Below are 15,854 nucleotides of genomic sequence, written 5' to 3'. Positions count from 1 at the left end.
TGGAATAGGATCAGCATGTGTAAGAGCGGGATATTGGTGGGCACTGTATTGAAAAGAGTAACCCTGGGAAGGTGAGGGTGATTATTAAGACCAACTCTGAAGCAATGACTGGTGACCAGAAATGAGTTGATGTCAGAAATTTCTACAGAGATGGTGATAGCTTATAAAGGTGAAAATCCAGTAAATAGTCTGGGTTTTAAAAACTCAAGTAAGGGAAGAAACAAGGGATGATGCAGAAATTATGTGTAGTAGAAAAGGCAGATGTCAGGGGTAGAAATACATCACCAGGCAACTAAGGCCAAGTACGTGCCCATCTGGAACACAAGGCAGAATCTCTTCAGTAAGTTGGCTTTATTGGTTTTAGTCATTTTTATCTATTCCTGATGCTTATGTGATACTTTCTGTTTCTGTTTCTTGGGTGAATTTTGGTATCTCAAACACACACAAGGAGAAAGACAGAACAGAAGTTCTTAGGTAGTTTTTTAGTAATAGAAGTTCTTAGATTTTTTTTTTTTTTTAGTAAGAAAGAAAAGTACTGGGAGAGATTGATCGTTCCTTATACAAAGGCCTTCATTCCTCACAAAAATAGAACTTTCAGTCAAGAATTTGGTCCTTTAAAAAAGAAAGAGGAAGAAAAGAAAGCATGAGCTCTATCCCTCTTTTGACTAAATACTACCACTGACTTTCCTGTTTGGAATTAAAGGCTGTCTCTTGTTCCACAGGGCAAATGCATACTTTTTAAAATGCCACTTGGCCCCTTGGGTTCCCCATTCTCAGTAGAAAAACAAAATGGTCATTAATTTATTTTGACATGCAAACTTAGCTGAACATTTTTTGGTGATTCAACCCGACAGATGTAAAGTGAAAGAGTTCCAGAAAAGCAAGTGAGAGCCATAAGATTACCACAAGTCTGTGAGCACATTTTTTTCAAGGCTTACAGAATCCCAAAGCTTGCCTTTGCTTCAGGAAAAAGAACTGGTTGACACCTGAGAGGTTTCAAGCCACAAGAAGCTGAGGCCCATTGTGAGGAGGGCAGGGACAGTGGGGCCAGGCCACATGCGACGCGTCACCCACCTCCTGCCTCACCTCCCCCGCTGAGATGTCTGCTGGGTGGGAGGAGGCTCATTGCCAGAGAACAGTCTGGTGTTTTCTGTTCCTGCTGCAGGAAGTCCCCCTTCTCCTGCCACCCCCGCAGCTCCTCAGCCTGGAAACAACTTTTAGAGAGGAGAAGGGAAGCAAAGCTTTCAAAAGCAGATACCTGTGGGGTTTGGAGGGGCCCCTTGTTCAAGTATTTCTCCCCCAAAATTGAAAGGATACTTCAGATTCATTCATTTTAGTTTTGATGTGTCTTCAATAATTAAGAAGCCACTAAGAAAATTGACCCTGGGAAGACAAATTCCTGAAGCTGAGTCAGATACAGCCAGCGGTTACCATATCATCTGACCCTCAGTTCCCTCTGACCTCATCTCTTCCCACCTCCTGTCTGTCTGACTCAGCAGCGGCCACACAGGCCTCCCTGCTGATTCGAGAATGGCTCCCACCTGAGGCCTTGGGCCCCCGTTGTTTTCGCCCCCACATACCCATCTGGCTTCCCCTTCACTGCTTCCAAGGCTCTGCTCAGAGAGCATCCTGTCAGACCAGTCTTTCCTAGACATGCTGAGTATAACCTTCCCCTATTTCATTTTCCTTCGTGGCACATTTTACCACCTGATACATTCAATGAGTCTATGTTTGTAGTAAGTCTCGCCTGACTAGAATGTAAGATCCACACGAGAAGAGACTTTCTGCTCTACCCTTGGCACATAGTGGGTGCTCAAAAAATATTCAAGTGCTCGCTTCAGCAGCACATGTATTAAAATTGGAACAATACAGAGAACATTAGCACGGCCCCTTCACAAGGATGACACTCAAGTTTATGCAGCATTCCATAATTTCGAGAAGTGCAAATCAAAACCACAATGAGATAACATCTCACACCAGTCAGAATGGCTATTATTAAAAAGACAGAAAATAATAGATGCTGGTGAGGCTGCAGAGAAAAGGGAAAGCTTATACGCTGTTAGTGGAAACACAAACTAGTTCAGCCACTGTGGAAAACAGTTTGTAGATTTCTCAAGGAACTCAAAATAGAACAACCATTTGACCCAGCAATCCCACTACTGAGTATATACCCAAAGGAAAGTAATTCATTCTATCTTAAAGACACATGTGCTCATATGTTCACTGCAGCACCATTCACAATAGCAAGGACATGGAATCAACCTAAGAGCCCATCAACAGTGGACTGGATAGAGAAAATGAGGTACGACTACACCATGGAATACTATGCAGCCATAAAAAAGAATGAAATCATGTCCTTTCAGCAACATGGATGGAGCTGGAGGGCATTATGACCTCCATAAATGACCTAATGTAAGAACCTAAAACAAAATATTGCATGTTATCACTTGTAAGTGAGGGCTAAACATTGAAGACACATGATCATGAAGATGGGAACAATAGGCACTGGGGATCACTAGATGGGGAAGGAAGGGAGTGGGGGGCATGGGCCGAAGTACTACCTGTTGGGTCCTATACTTATGCCCTGGGTGATGGGATCATTAGGATCCCAAGCCTCAGGGTCATGCAATTTACCCATGTAATAAACCTGCATGTGTACCCTTTATGATAAAAGTTGAAATTAAAACAAACATAAATAAAATCATGAGTACTGTTTCAAAAAATATATTTGAGGAAAGAAGGAAGGAGTGAGGGATGGAGAGATGGAGGAAGGGTCATGGCCCTGAGAGAATACAGCACAGGTGAGGGGTGAGATACAGAGTGAGATAGGAGCTGAATGGGGTTTCTGAAACTAGACATGGAAGACACCAAAAGAAACATTCCTACTTCATCTTTCCCTGTGCCTGGGATAATTTACTCCTGAATGGTAAAGATATGTCTTGGTTTCATCTGTGTTAAATTAACCTGGACAATGTTACAAGCTGGCATTGCTTCATAAGCTTGACCTTAGCTTTCAAATAGGACCTTGTTCATTGCTCAATGACCAAGTCACAAAGTTGCATAACGATATTGGCCCACAGCCATGTTATTGCAAACATGGCAATGACTGGCCAAAACCAGGTGTGCTCCTTACATTTCTGACCAGGTGAAACTCTCAGAGAGCTCCTCACCATGAGAACTAAGTCACTCTCCCAGTGCCAGGAGCCAGGACAATTATGGGGCTTTACCTATTGTGTGTTCTTGCTGCTAACCAGCTCCCAGGCATAGGCTTCTGAGAAAGAGTGTAGGCACACAAGCTGCAGATCTCTCCTCCCTTTATCCTCTCTCCCCTTCCCCAAACCCACAATAGCCTCTTCCATAGTGCTTATTCTTTTGACCCGTTCTGATCTGCTAGCCTAACTATTCCGCAGCACCTTTAGGAAGATAGGTCTTCCCTGACCCTCAGTCTGAGGTCTAGAGGCCCTTCTGCTTTGCCTCACAGGCATCTTCCCTCCTCCCCGGTCCCCTAGACCAGCCCAGCAGCAGCCCGTGCTGCCTCTGAAGCCCTCTCTCAGTGCTAGCTGATGGGAACCCCATGGACTCCTGTCTGCTATACAAATGGAACAGACTTTCTTCAGAGCCAATCCCAGCTGCCCCCCTGAAGCTTGTTGCCACAGTGATTTTCAGTCTCATACCAGATTCTGATCTCTTCTCTTGCCCAACTTTGGTGCTGCAGAGTGGATCAACTTGTCTTATACTCAAGTCATCATTAAAATTTACAGAAAAAGAATTAAAAAAAAAAAACAACTAAAAAATCGCCTTGCATGCATATACCTCAGAAGGCCTTTGGCCTAATGATAATGTGTGACATTAAGGCAAATAACAAAAAAAATATAATTTTTCCATTTATTTCTTTCTTTGAGTGGGCTCAGTTGCAGATATATGAATCTGACCAGGGTCCTGATCACTTCCTGCTCCCAAAGACCACCCCTTGAGCCTGTAAGATCCAAAGTCAACTCAATGGATTAACGTGCAAGTCTAGCCTGAGGTAGTAAGACATGGTTCCCTCTGAGATGCCAGGAAAAGACCTAGGGCTTCCCTGAGCTCATGCCCTTGGGTAAGCCATGGCCTGGCCTGGCCTTTTAGAGGTTGTGCAAGACCAGCCTCTGTGATCTGCGAAGGCCCTGAGTCCCAGACATCATCTCCAACAGTGACCTAGATCCAGTGCCAGCATGACGAGAAAGTCCCCTCTGCTTTAACCTTTACATGAAAAGAAACTTTGAAATGACCAATCCACATTTTTTTATTTTTTTTCTGCTTTCCACAGCCCTTTCCTGTCTGTAAAACCAACCACCTCTTCTTGGCTCATCAGAACACTCATTCTATTTTATGGAATAAAGTGCTGCCCAATTATAGAATCAAAAATAAAGCAAATTAATGTTTTTTCATATATATTTTAAAGTTTTTATTGATACATAGTAATTATACATATTTATGGGGTATGTGTGATATCTTGATACAGCCACAGAATGTGTAGTGATCAAATCAGCGTATTTAGGATATCCATCGCCTTGAACATGTATCATTTCTTTGAGCTAGGAACATTTCAAATTTTCTCTTCTAGCTATTTTGAAATATACAATACATTTTTGTTAACTATAGTCACCCTACTGTGAGGCTGAATACTAGCACTTATTCCGTCTAACTATATGTCTGTACCTATTAACCAACCTCTCTTCATCCCACACACCCTTCCTAGCCTCTAGTAGCTACCATTCTTTTCTCTACCTCCATGAGATCCATCTTTTTAGCTCCCACATATGAGTAAGAATATGCAGTATTTGTCTTTCGGTGCCTGGCTGATTTTACTTAACAAAATGCCCTTCAATTCCATACATGTTCCTGCAAATGACAAAATTTCATTCTTTTTTATGGCTTAATAGTATTCCTTTGTGTGTGTGTGTGTGTGTGTATCACATTTGCTTTATCCATTCATCTGTTGATGGACACTTACATTGATACCATATCTTGGCTATTGTGAATAGTGCTGCAATAAACATGGGAGTGCAGGTCTCCCTTTGATATATTGACTTTTTTTTCCTTTGGATAAATACCCAGTAGTGGGATTTCTGGATCATATGGTAGTTCTATTTTTAATTTTTTGAGAAACTTCCATAGTGTTTTCTATAATGGCTATACTGATAAATGAATTTAATAAGGTTGCGGAATACAAAATCAACATACGTAAATCAATAGCATTTCTATATACCAATAATTAACTTGCTGAAGAAGAAATCAAGAAAGTAATCCCATTTAAAATAGCTATAAAAAATTAATTGTCTAGGAATAAATTTAATCAAATTTAATAAATTCTTTCTGATGAAAGAAATTTAAGAAGACACAAACAAATAGACATTTCATGCTCATGAATTGGAAGAATTAATATTATTAAAATGACCATACTACCCAAAGTAATCTACAGATTCAATCTCTATCAAAATACCAATAACATTCTTCACAGAAATAGAAAAATAATCCTAAAGTTTATATGGAACTACAAAACACCCCAAATAGCCAAGCAATACTGAGTAGAAAGAACAAAGTGGTAGGCATTACACAATCTGACTTCAAAATATGCTACATTTGGTTACATATAGTAACCAAAATGGCATGGTATTTAGTATAAAAAGACATATAGACCAGTGAAACAGAATAGAGAACCCAGAAATAAATCCACGTATTTATAGCAAACTATTTTCAACAAAGGTGCCAAGAACATACACTGGGGAAAAAATACTCTCTTCAATATATGGTGCTGGAAAAACTGGATATCCATATCCAGAAGAATGAAATTGGATCCCTATTTCTCACCATATACAAAAATCAACACAACATGGATTAAAGACATAAATGTAAGATCTGAAACTATAACACTACTAGAGGAAAACACAGAAGAAATGCTTCATGACATTGATCTAGGCAAAGATTTTATGGCTAAGACCTCAAAAGCACAGGCAACAATTAAGATCTTTAAGCCAAATTTGTTGTAATTTTGTCTTATGACACTAGCAACACAAGTGAATTTAGAACCATTTGTCTGGTCACTTACCATAGAATTAACCACCTTCAAAACATGTAATGACTTTACCACTTAATCCCTTACCATTTTGTTATGGTCAGGGATACTGTGGGCCAGGTATTCAATAAGGACACAGTAGAAATGGCTTGTCTCTGTTCCACAATGTCTTGGACCTTAGCTGGAAAGAAGCAAAGGCCAATGGTTACTTGATGGCTGGGAGCAAATATCATCTCAAGGCTCCCTTCCTCACAGGTCTGGTTCCTATGCTAATAGGACTCAAAGACTGGGACAGGTGACTCATCACCTACCCATGGCCTCTATACATGGGTTGGTGTGTTCACAACATGGTGGCCTAGGTATTCAGACTCAAGGCTCCAAGAACTAGTGTTCTAGAAAACTAAGAGTAAGCTGCATCACTTTTTATGATTTAGCCTCAGAGGTCAAGCGGTATCACTTTTCCTACTCTACTGTTTGAACAATTACAAGCCCACTCAGATTCAAGTGGACTCCACGTCTTAATGAGGAGGAACTAAGGTCACACTGTAGAAGAGCACAGACGATAGGAGACATTGGCCATCTTTGGAAAATACAATTTACCACTCATCATGTGTTAATGCACAAATGAGGAAGTGCTATCTGCTCTTCTCCCCTCCTCAGCTCACCCTGCCTCTGTGTTTCCAGTCCTGATTATTTATAACACATGTTCAATATAACAATGATGTTTTGAAGCCCAAAGGAGTGAATCCTTTCCTAGCCTTTCAAACCAAGGTAAGGAAAAAGTGGAAGAAGACATTAAGACATGCAACTCTAAGGAACTATGCAAATTACACTAAGTAGAGGCCCTACAGATGTTTAACTTCAAGATTTCCAGAGGCCAAGTGTGTGTTAGTATCAGAGAATCAAGTTTATATTGTCAATAAGTAGATGTTGAGAATATACAGCTGATCCCCACTATTTGAAGATTTTTGCATTTGTAAATTTGCCTACTGACTAAAATTTATTTGTAACCCCCAAATCAGTATTCACAGAGCTTTTGCAGGCATTTGTAGGCATGCACCAAGTGGCAAAATATTGAGTTACCTTATGTGCACATCAACAGATGAAGTTGAACAAGGCAATGCTCTGCCCTCTTGTTTCCATTCTCATACTGTAAACAAGTGACCTTCTATGGTCAACCTAGTGCCTTATTTTTCAAACTTTTGTGGTTTCGTTAGTAATTTCACTCTCTAAAAATGACCCTCAAGTCTAGTATTCCTAAAAACAATAAGGCTGTGATGTGCCTTACAGAGAAAATACATGTGTTCGATACACCTTGCTCAGGCATGAGTTAAGTGCTGTTGGCTGTGAGCTCAATGCTGATGAATCAACAATATATATTAAGTAAGGCATCTTTAATCAGAAACACACATAAAGTAACATTATCTATTGATCAGTTGGCAAAAATGTAACTAGAGGCTCACAGGAACCTAAACCTGCATTTCCCTTAGGAGCAGTGGTTCAATATTTGCTAATTCATTGTTTGCAGTGACTTTATAGAGCATAACTTATATTACAAATAATGAGAATCAACTGTACTGTAGATCAGGACTTTTACAAGCCCTGGAGATACAACAGTGACCAAGCAGACCAAAATCCCTGCTCTCATAGAGTTTATATTCTAGAGGAGAGGGGAAAACATAAATGAAATAAATAAATAAATGATATATATGTTAGGTGATAAGTGCTATGGGAAAAAATAAAGCAAGGGATGGGAGGTGGGAGTGGATATTCAAGGTGGCCTTTTTTGTTGTTGTTACTATTGTTTTCTGTTTCTTTACCAGAAAAAGATGGTCAGGGTGGACCTCATTAAGAATCAGATAACAGTTGAGACAGTTGATGAAAGAGATGAGGAAGAACACTAAGCAATTTCCTAGAAGAGAGCAGAAGGAACAGCCAGTACACAGGCTGAGGATGTAAACAAACCCGCCATGTTGTGGAAACCAGGAGGAGGCTCATGTGCCCAAAATGGAGTCAGTAGGAGACAAGGTCAGAGAAGTAAGAAGGGGTCAACTCAATAGGGCCTGGCCCTATTGAGTCATTGTAATGACTGGGGCTTTCACACTGAGTGAAAGATGATAAGCATCCAAGGGAGAAACAGGAGAGCAATTAAAAGAGTGTTGCAAAAATCTAGACTTGGAGAGTAAGTACCGCCAATTATAAGAAGTGGTTAGGTTCCAGATGTCTTCAAAGGCAGAGCCAACAGGATTTGCCAGTGGATTGCACGTGTAGTTGTGAAAGAAATAATGATGTCAAACATGACTCCAAAGTTTTTGGCCTGAGAAGCTGGAAGTTGCCATTCTAAGATGGAAAAGACTGTAGATCAAGCAGATTCTGGAGGGAATTTCAATTCTACTCATTTTAAGGTGAGATGTCTACTTAATAGCCAAGTGGAAAAATAAGGTAGGCAACTGGATATACAGGGCTGGAATTCAAAGAAGTCCAAACTGGTAATATACATTTTGAGTCCTCAGCATAAAGATGGAATTTAGAGACACGTAACTGAATGAGACCACCAAGGAATTGGTGTAGGAAGAGAAGAGTTTGAAGAATGGAATTCTGAGGCATTCCAGTGTCAAAAGAAGAAATGAGAAAAGCAGATTGAGAAACGTGGCCTCCTGGAAGCTGGATGAAGAGAGTCTTCCTAGAAAGAGTGAATGATTGCTGTGTCAGCATGCCCAGAACTGGGGTAGGATGAGGACTGGGAAGAGAGAAAGTCCTGATTTGTAGAGTTTGCCAATTTCCATGTTGAAAATACTCCCACCAGAGTTGATTTCAAGCTGTTAATGTGATGTCATTGAATGCAGAGTTTAGAAGAGATGCACACAATTGGCTCTCAGGAGATATTGCAAGCTGATCTCAGCAGACATTGCAAGCTGATCTCAGCACACCCCTGACAGCTAATGATATCCATTGCCTCAGCAGGCTTTGGCATCCAAGGGGGAACTAACTGCCCAAGCAAGTCTGAACCTGGCATGGCTGAATCTCTGTCATCTGGACAGGGCCAAGCAACATTTATCTTCAATATGGTAGGCTGGCAACTTTCTCAGAGGGCAGCCCAAGCTGGGCTGGGCAAGAGGGGCTCAAAGAAGGATGTCATGGTCCTTGCAGCCAGACTCATGCTAACTTTTAGCAGAGTGCATTTCAGTAATGAACAGCCTGAGGGATGGTCCCTCAGCCAACACAGAATGCAGACCTCTCTGCAGGCTTCCCAGATCTTCCTGAGCACATCTTTGGTGTCTGATTCAAGAATGAGAGGGTCTGACTAGAGAGATTTAAGTCTCAGATGGACTTACCAAGCAAGTACACTAAAGTAATCTGGACACTTTAACAAATAAAAGCATAAGACTCTCTCTCAAAGAGTTGTTAAAACGAAATCTGATGAGAAACCTTCTTGGAAAATAAGTCTGCAGGCTTATGGGAACCTTGTTTCCAAATCTTTCTGTTAGTATTCCTGCCCACATCCTGAGAATTCTCTTATGTTCTCTCAGACTCCAGACCCTACTTCATACATTTCTTGCTGCCTAGACTTTATCATAACTGGTCTGATTACTGACACCATTTGGTTCCAGCCACTTAATTCCCAGCAGCCTGAAATGGCCACATCCCTAAAGCAAAATACCATTGGACTAGGAGGAACATCAACCTGCTTAAATTGTGGGCTCTGCCTTTCATTTACCCACAGGAAGAATTTTCCAAGGAGGTTTGTTTTCCCTTCCCTCTCTGGAAGTCTTTAAATGTGAGATTTTCATTTTTCATAAAATAATAATTAACAACATACATCGATTACCTACTGAATGCGATGCACCATACAGGATTCTATAAAACATACAAAGAATAATTAGATGTCTACTTATAATGTAGTTGGGAAATTTGTCATTTTCTTAGATAAAATTCTGACCAATGTGAGTGCCCAGTGAATGTCTCAGAAACCAGGTACTGGAGGACAGTGAGACACAAGAAGCCCACAAAGCTGCAGTCTACAGGATGGATAAGATCAAAGGAAGGAAAAGGAATCTCCTATTTGCTTGCCACTTCTCTGTGCTAGAACTGGTTTAGACACTACATCTGTTTAATTACATCTCAATACTTCTTATTGCTATGAAAAAGGATTTTCATACTTCTATGAAAAGAGAGTGTCATTCCTTTTTACAAATGAATCAGAGTGGTAAAGCACTTAACCAAAATCCACAGAGCCAGTCAGTGGCAGAAGTGGGACCCCAACCGAGGAAAAGATCTCCAAAGTCCTATGTTTAACTCTTACTACCACTTCATATTGCTTCCCTTAGACTGAGAAGTCAGTCGAATTGTGCCACCCCTCTTCCCAAAGATACGTCCAAGTCCTAAATCCCTGTATCTGTAATGGGATCTTATCTGGAAATAGTATTTACAGATGTAATTAAGTTAATGTCTTGAGATGAGATTATCCTGGAGGTAGGGGCTGGACTGAGGAGCCAAATCCAATGACTGGCATCTTTAGAAGAGAAGGGAAAACAGACCCAGAGACCCAGAGGGAGGGCCATGTGAAGATGAAGGCAGACATTGGAGTTCTGCACCCCCAAGCCAAAAACACCAAGGACTGCCAGCACCCCGCAGAAGTCTGGAGAAGGGCATGGAATGAATTCTCCTTCAAGCCTTCAGAATGAACCAACCCTGCCAACACCTTGATTTTTAGACTTTTGACCTTCTCAACTGTGAGAGAGTAAATTTCTGTTGCTTTAAGCCACCAAATTGTTGTGATTTATTATGGCTGCCCTAGGAAACTAATACAGACAGTCAGGATGAGGTCAGTCTGCACAGAGACATGGGGGAAGAAAGAGAAGAAAAGATCACGAAATGTGACTTCTAAAGCTGAGCCAAAATAGGGTTCCTGGGAAGAGGGAGCTATGCTCTTTTTGCTGCCAGTGGCAAGTCCTGAACTCCCATGTCTTGGTTTGATTCCAACTGGCGTGTCATAAACTATTCAGTTTGACTCTGAATGCTAACATCTACTCAGTTTCTTCAGCTTGCTGGTTTAGCTGGTTTCTATTGTTTGGGCAAGTTTGAGCTACACAGACACAGCTCCTGGTATACTTGTCCTCAAATATCAGAGAACATCGAATCATTCAGGTGCATCTTTGTGAGCACACTGAAGAGATAAGCTTCTAAGAAATAAAACTGATATCACTGGCAATGCCTACCATTGGTCAAAAGTAACTTCCTCAATAGCTCTTGGTAGTGCCTAGTTCTGTTTTTACATGGAGGCATCAGATAAAATGCAATGATTCTAATAGAATTCAGCTATCATCATCCATTAACATATCAGTTCTGAGGGAAGCAGCTCTCTGGGGATTTATTGTGGAAGGAGAGAGGAGAGAAAACTTTATAGCCAAAGCAAAATGCAAAGAGATAGATCTATTTGAGAATCCTGGGCATTCAGGAATGTTAGCAAGGAATTGAGGAACAGACGGAAATGAAGATGACAAGGAATGAGAATAATCATGGTTATGTCCAATTTTTTGTGTGTTGGTGTTCAAGAACCAAAAGTAGCCACTTACTGAATTCTGGTTAGAGCTTACTAAGGACCTACTAAGGACAATGTACCCCATTAGGTGGGTGTACTAGAGCTATAAGGATGAATGAGTTCATCTGCTCATAACATAACAAGGCAAACTCTGGGGGTTGGGGGATGTGTATGTTGTGAGTCAGAGTAGAGGAAAGAAAAATGATGCCATATCCCTCAGCTTCTGGGAGGTGATCCCATCAAGAGTGCAGTGGAATTTTTAATGTTGAGAACCCCATGAAGTTCTGTAACCAAGTACCCCCCATTTTTCTAAGAGATTAGAGAATGAATTATTTTTTATTTTCTCTTATTTTCTCTTTCCCCCTTTTCCCCTGTTCCCCATTTCCTATTTAGCTCTTTAGAAATGCAATGATAATATTTTACCTTCCCTCCACCAGACATCCCTACAGGGCAAGCTTATCTGACTATGTGCTTACTTAAAAGCTCCAGGACAGAACTCTGTCCTACCAGGAGATTTCCTCAAAAGACAACAATCAATATGCAACCTAAAGTGCACCCACTATGAAACCCTCTCCCACCTGGAGAGTATCTTGAGACAAGGCCACTTTACAACCTAGTTCTGCCCGGGATGGTGCCAGCTCAACCACCCGGTAGATAAGACACAAATCGAGTCATGCAGACCCCCACCTGCTCACGCCCTCCCTTGCATGCCATTCATGCCAAGTCCCCTTTTAAAAGTTTCTGCTTTCTGCTCCAAAAGCAAAGTGGTACCCATAAGGCAGGCAGCCTGTACTTCCCTAAGCTAGCTTTGGAATACAAAATCACATTCCTTATACCAGACTCCGCTCTTGTTCATTGGACTATGCAGGTGGCAAGTGACTAAACCTGTATTTTGGTTACATTTCTACTGAGAGGAATCCAGGGACACCGATAACAGCCTAAGAGTTGTCTGGCTGCTCAGAGCTCTACACAAAGGTTGGGTATTTGCCAGAGGAGGAAAAGTGTGGCGTCTTTATATAGACCAGGGCTCACCGGCATATATTTTGCCATTTCCTGGGAAAGGAAGCTTCTGGCTTCTGGAGAAATGGCAGAAACTTGAACAGAGGATTGATGAAGTCTTTTGGTTTATGTGGCCAGATGGTACAAGGTTCTTATCAGGAAGAAAAGCACACCGTGTCTTTCTTCACTCCTTTGGGTTTGGGAAACCAAAAAAAAAATACACCAAAGGCAGTGAGGCCACCATAAAACCCAGAGTGGGGGCAGAGGACAGGATGCTGGGGAATTCAGGGGAAGGGCTCTTCTGAGGTCTGAGTTTCCCTGTATCTGCGCATTTATCCCAACTGAACTTTTCCACAGGACTGCTTCTGGCCTCCTCTCAGCCTAACCTCCCCACCTCTCCACATCCTGAGCAAAGGTTCCATGTGAATGAGCCCAGATGGAAAAACATTGGAGGAGTTTTTCTTCGTCACTACAGGCTGGAAGAAAATGGCAAATGGAGACAATTATTTGCTGAATTTGGTCTCTGTAGACTCATACTTTTTGCTCAGTTTTCATTATTTGAGGATAAAAATTGCTTTTAGGCCTGAGACTCAGCTAACTGGACAATTTTTCAGTTCATTTTTGAGAAGTAGGCATGGCCTTGGGAGAACATTTTTTACCCTCTCAGCACTCTCATTCCATCTCAGATAAAAATATATTAAGAAAATGAAGCCAACTGAAGCAGAGGTCAGGAGTGAAAGAAAAGTTGATATAAGAGCTTCAGCAACAGCAGCTGGCCCCAGGCACTAGCGGCTGATAAAGGAAACTCTGGGCAGAAGAGCATGAGATGAATGGGATATTAGTGAGACAAGCTGAGCTGGTCACATAGCCAAGTTTTGCAGGAGGGAAAAAGAGAGAATGGGAAATTAATTATAATAAATTCCTCCTAAAACCCTGAGAATTGGAGACAACACATAGGCTATTCAGAGGGCAATTTCTCCTAATTCTGCAAGGTCTTAGAGTACTTCTTACACACAAAGGAAGGTACGGGAACCTCTGCCAGCATATGGAATTGCCAACTTCAAGTCAGGAGAACTTACTTGTGGGCCTCCTGGAGATGGTTATGTGGACACAGATGATGGGTTTGCTTTCTGTTTAGTAAGGAGTTTAGTAAGGAGTAAACCTATGTTTGTTTGGTTCTCATACGCGTCTCTACGGCCTGCTGATATTTCCCTTGGCAGAAAATGAGTGCACTGACCAAGCCAAATGCAAGCAATAAATCCGGTGGTACTTTATATTGTATTAACTCCAGCGAGGAGTTAGAAGGCCTCAAGACAAACATGCCTATCATGATATTGGAGGTTCGCTGTTTGGAGGGCAGACCAAAACCTGGAGGGGTCTAGATATGAGGATCAGAGGCTGAGAAAGGGTATTGGGGTAGGGAGTGACTCCAACTTTGCTTTCAGCCACCCTTCTCAGAGGACGGTGGGCAGACCAGCAAAACCGTCTGGAGGGGAAGTCAAAAAAATTAAGGTTCCAGGAAGGCTGAAAATGAAGAAGGCCTTTTCTAATAAAGTGAACAGGATCAAGAAGCTGCCAAATGCTGCTCACTCCAACCCCTTTTATTGGCAGTGAAGCAAGTCAAATACTTGCTAGGAACACTAGCCCTTTCTTAGAAGTGACTCTTGTTGAAAAAAACATCCTGTGCTTTGCTAAGTGATTTGTCCCTGAAGAACTCTATGAGTAAAAGAGACTCTAGCTGTGACTTTGGCCAAGTCAGGTGGTCTTGCTACTGATGAGGGGGATGAATCCTGAGCATTCTCTTTGATACGGAAAATAAAATGGACTAGGGTAGAAGGTATAGAATGTAATGCACTAGGGTTTTTTTGGAGGGGGGATAATCTCTGGGCAGGTACCTACTCTTGAAACCTAGCCTGGAATAGGCTTTCACCTCTGTGCTGTTTATACTAAAACTGAATTGGCCTTAGGGATGGGATGGAAGGTAATTAGGTTTCCCTATTACCTGATGATTTTGAACCCAAACTATTCCCTTGTGGACACAAATGGGTATGGTGGAGTCAAATGCATTCAGTGAATTCTTCCCCTATTGTTTTAATCAAAGCACCGATTTTAGCACAGACTCATGTGCCAAACAAACTATTGAAAAACTACTGTGTTACACACTTAATGAGATGATCTACAGGGTTTCTGGGGGCTTGTCGTGGGACTGCTGAGGTGGTCTCCAGGGATGCTTAGAGGAAGGATATGGGAAGTGAGACATGTGAGTTGAATTGCCCCACTCCTAATAAGGCTGATAAATTGAAAAACCAAGGTATAGAAGTGACCTTTTACGTTCTGGGGCAACTTTTCATCTGTGCTTAATGAGAGAAATGAAAATCGGATGGATTTCCACTGAAAATTTTATGTCATGATTTCATATGAATGATCTAACATCCAGCTTTCCCCAGGAGCCAGTGAATTATATATCCAGCTGTGGAAACTGAAAACACCATGAGGCTGCTCATGTTAGGCACCTGCTGTAGAGAAAGACCTTTCGCATTTGGGAGGAGGGGCAGAAGACTTGTTCGTAAAACAGCCTGGTGTGATGCTCTTTTCTGAGCATTTTTCTCTTGCTCTCTCTGCCTTGCCTGAGTTGTCTCTTCTCAGTGACTTCAGGAGACATACCTTTGGGCTATCTTCATAAATGTTTTGCTATGAATCAGGATTTAAGTCATTAGGGTTTTCACTCATGCCATTTAGGATACTGAAAACAAGGGTGTACTTTTCAGACATTCTGTCTTACACCTGTAGGTCACAAGTCTTTCATGCCTATGGTATTTTGTTACAATCTATATGGTTTACTGTTACATCTCTCAATCTATTGAAGTCTATTCCCTAAAAACTTGCAGGCATGGAGTAAATGTCAATTACAAATGACCAGAATTTAACAACAAGAAACTTCTAGGCAGGAATGTTATAGCCCATCTTCAGTTCTGGAGGAAAGCTGGGATAGTTCATAAAATAATTCTGTCTGATTTGTTTCTATGAGAATCTGTGTTTAGGGTATTTTCAGGAGAGAGGAATACACTTACTTGCTCTAAGGCCACACATCTTAAACCGAGATACATCTACTCTGGGTGGTTTGCAGCTGGAGTTTTCAGCTGAACTTTTAAAAACTTTGTTTAAAATGAGTTGCTTTACACTGGAACTTAATATCCTCAGTGGATTGAGATCGACATTCTGGGAATTGAAATTGTGTCTGGAGAAGAGAAAGGAATG

At 41.4% G+C, this 15,854-nt stretch overlaps 1 non-coding gene across 1 annotated transcript; it reads left to right on the top strand.

Moving 5' to 3' along the window:
* Positions 1-1,828: 1,828 nt before the first annotated feature.
* LOC129030909 (U6 spliceosomal RNA) lies at positions 1,829-1,935 on the top strand. Its single transcript, XR_008500807.1, has one exon. It is a non-coding gene; the product is annotated as a U6 spliceosomal RNA (small nuclear RNA).
* The last annotated feature ends 13,919 nt before the right edge of the window (positions 1,936-15,854 follow it).

This window comes from Pongo pygmaeus, chromosome 12, assembly GCF_028885625.2.
Source record: "Pongo pygmaeus isolate AG05252 chromosome 12, NHGRI_mPonPyg2-v2.0_pri, whole genome shotgun sequence".
Taxonomy (NCBI): Eukaryota; Metazoa; Chordata; class Mammalia; order Primates; family Hominidae; genus Pongo; species Pongo pygmaeus.
Note: the sequence above shows the minus strand (reverse complement) of the source record. Positions and strands in the feature narration are given on the sequence as shown.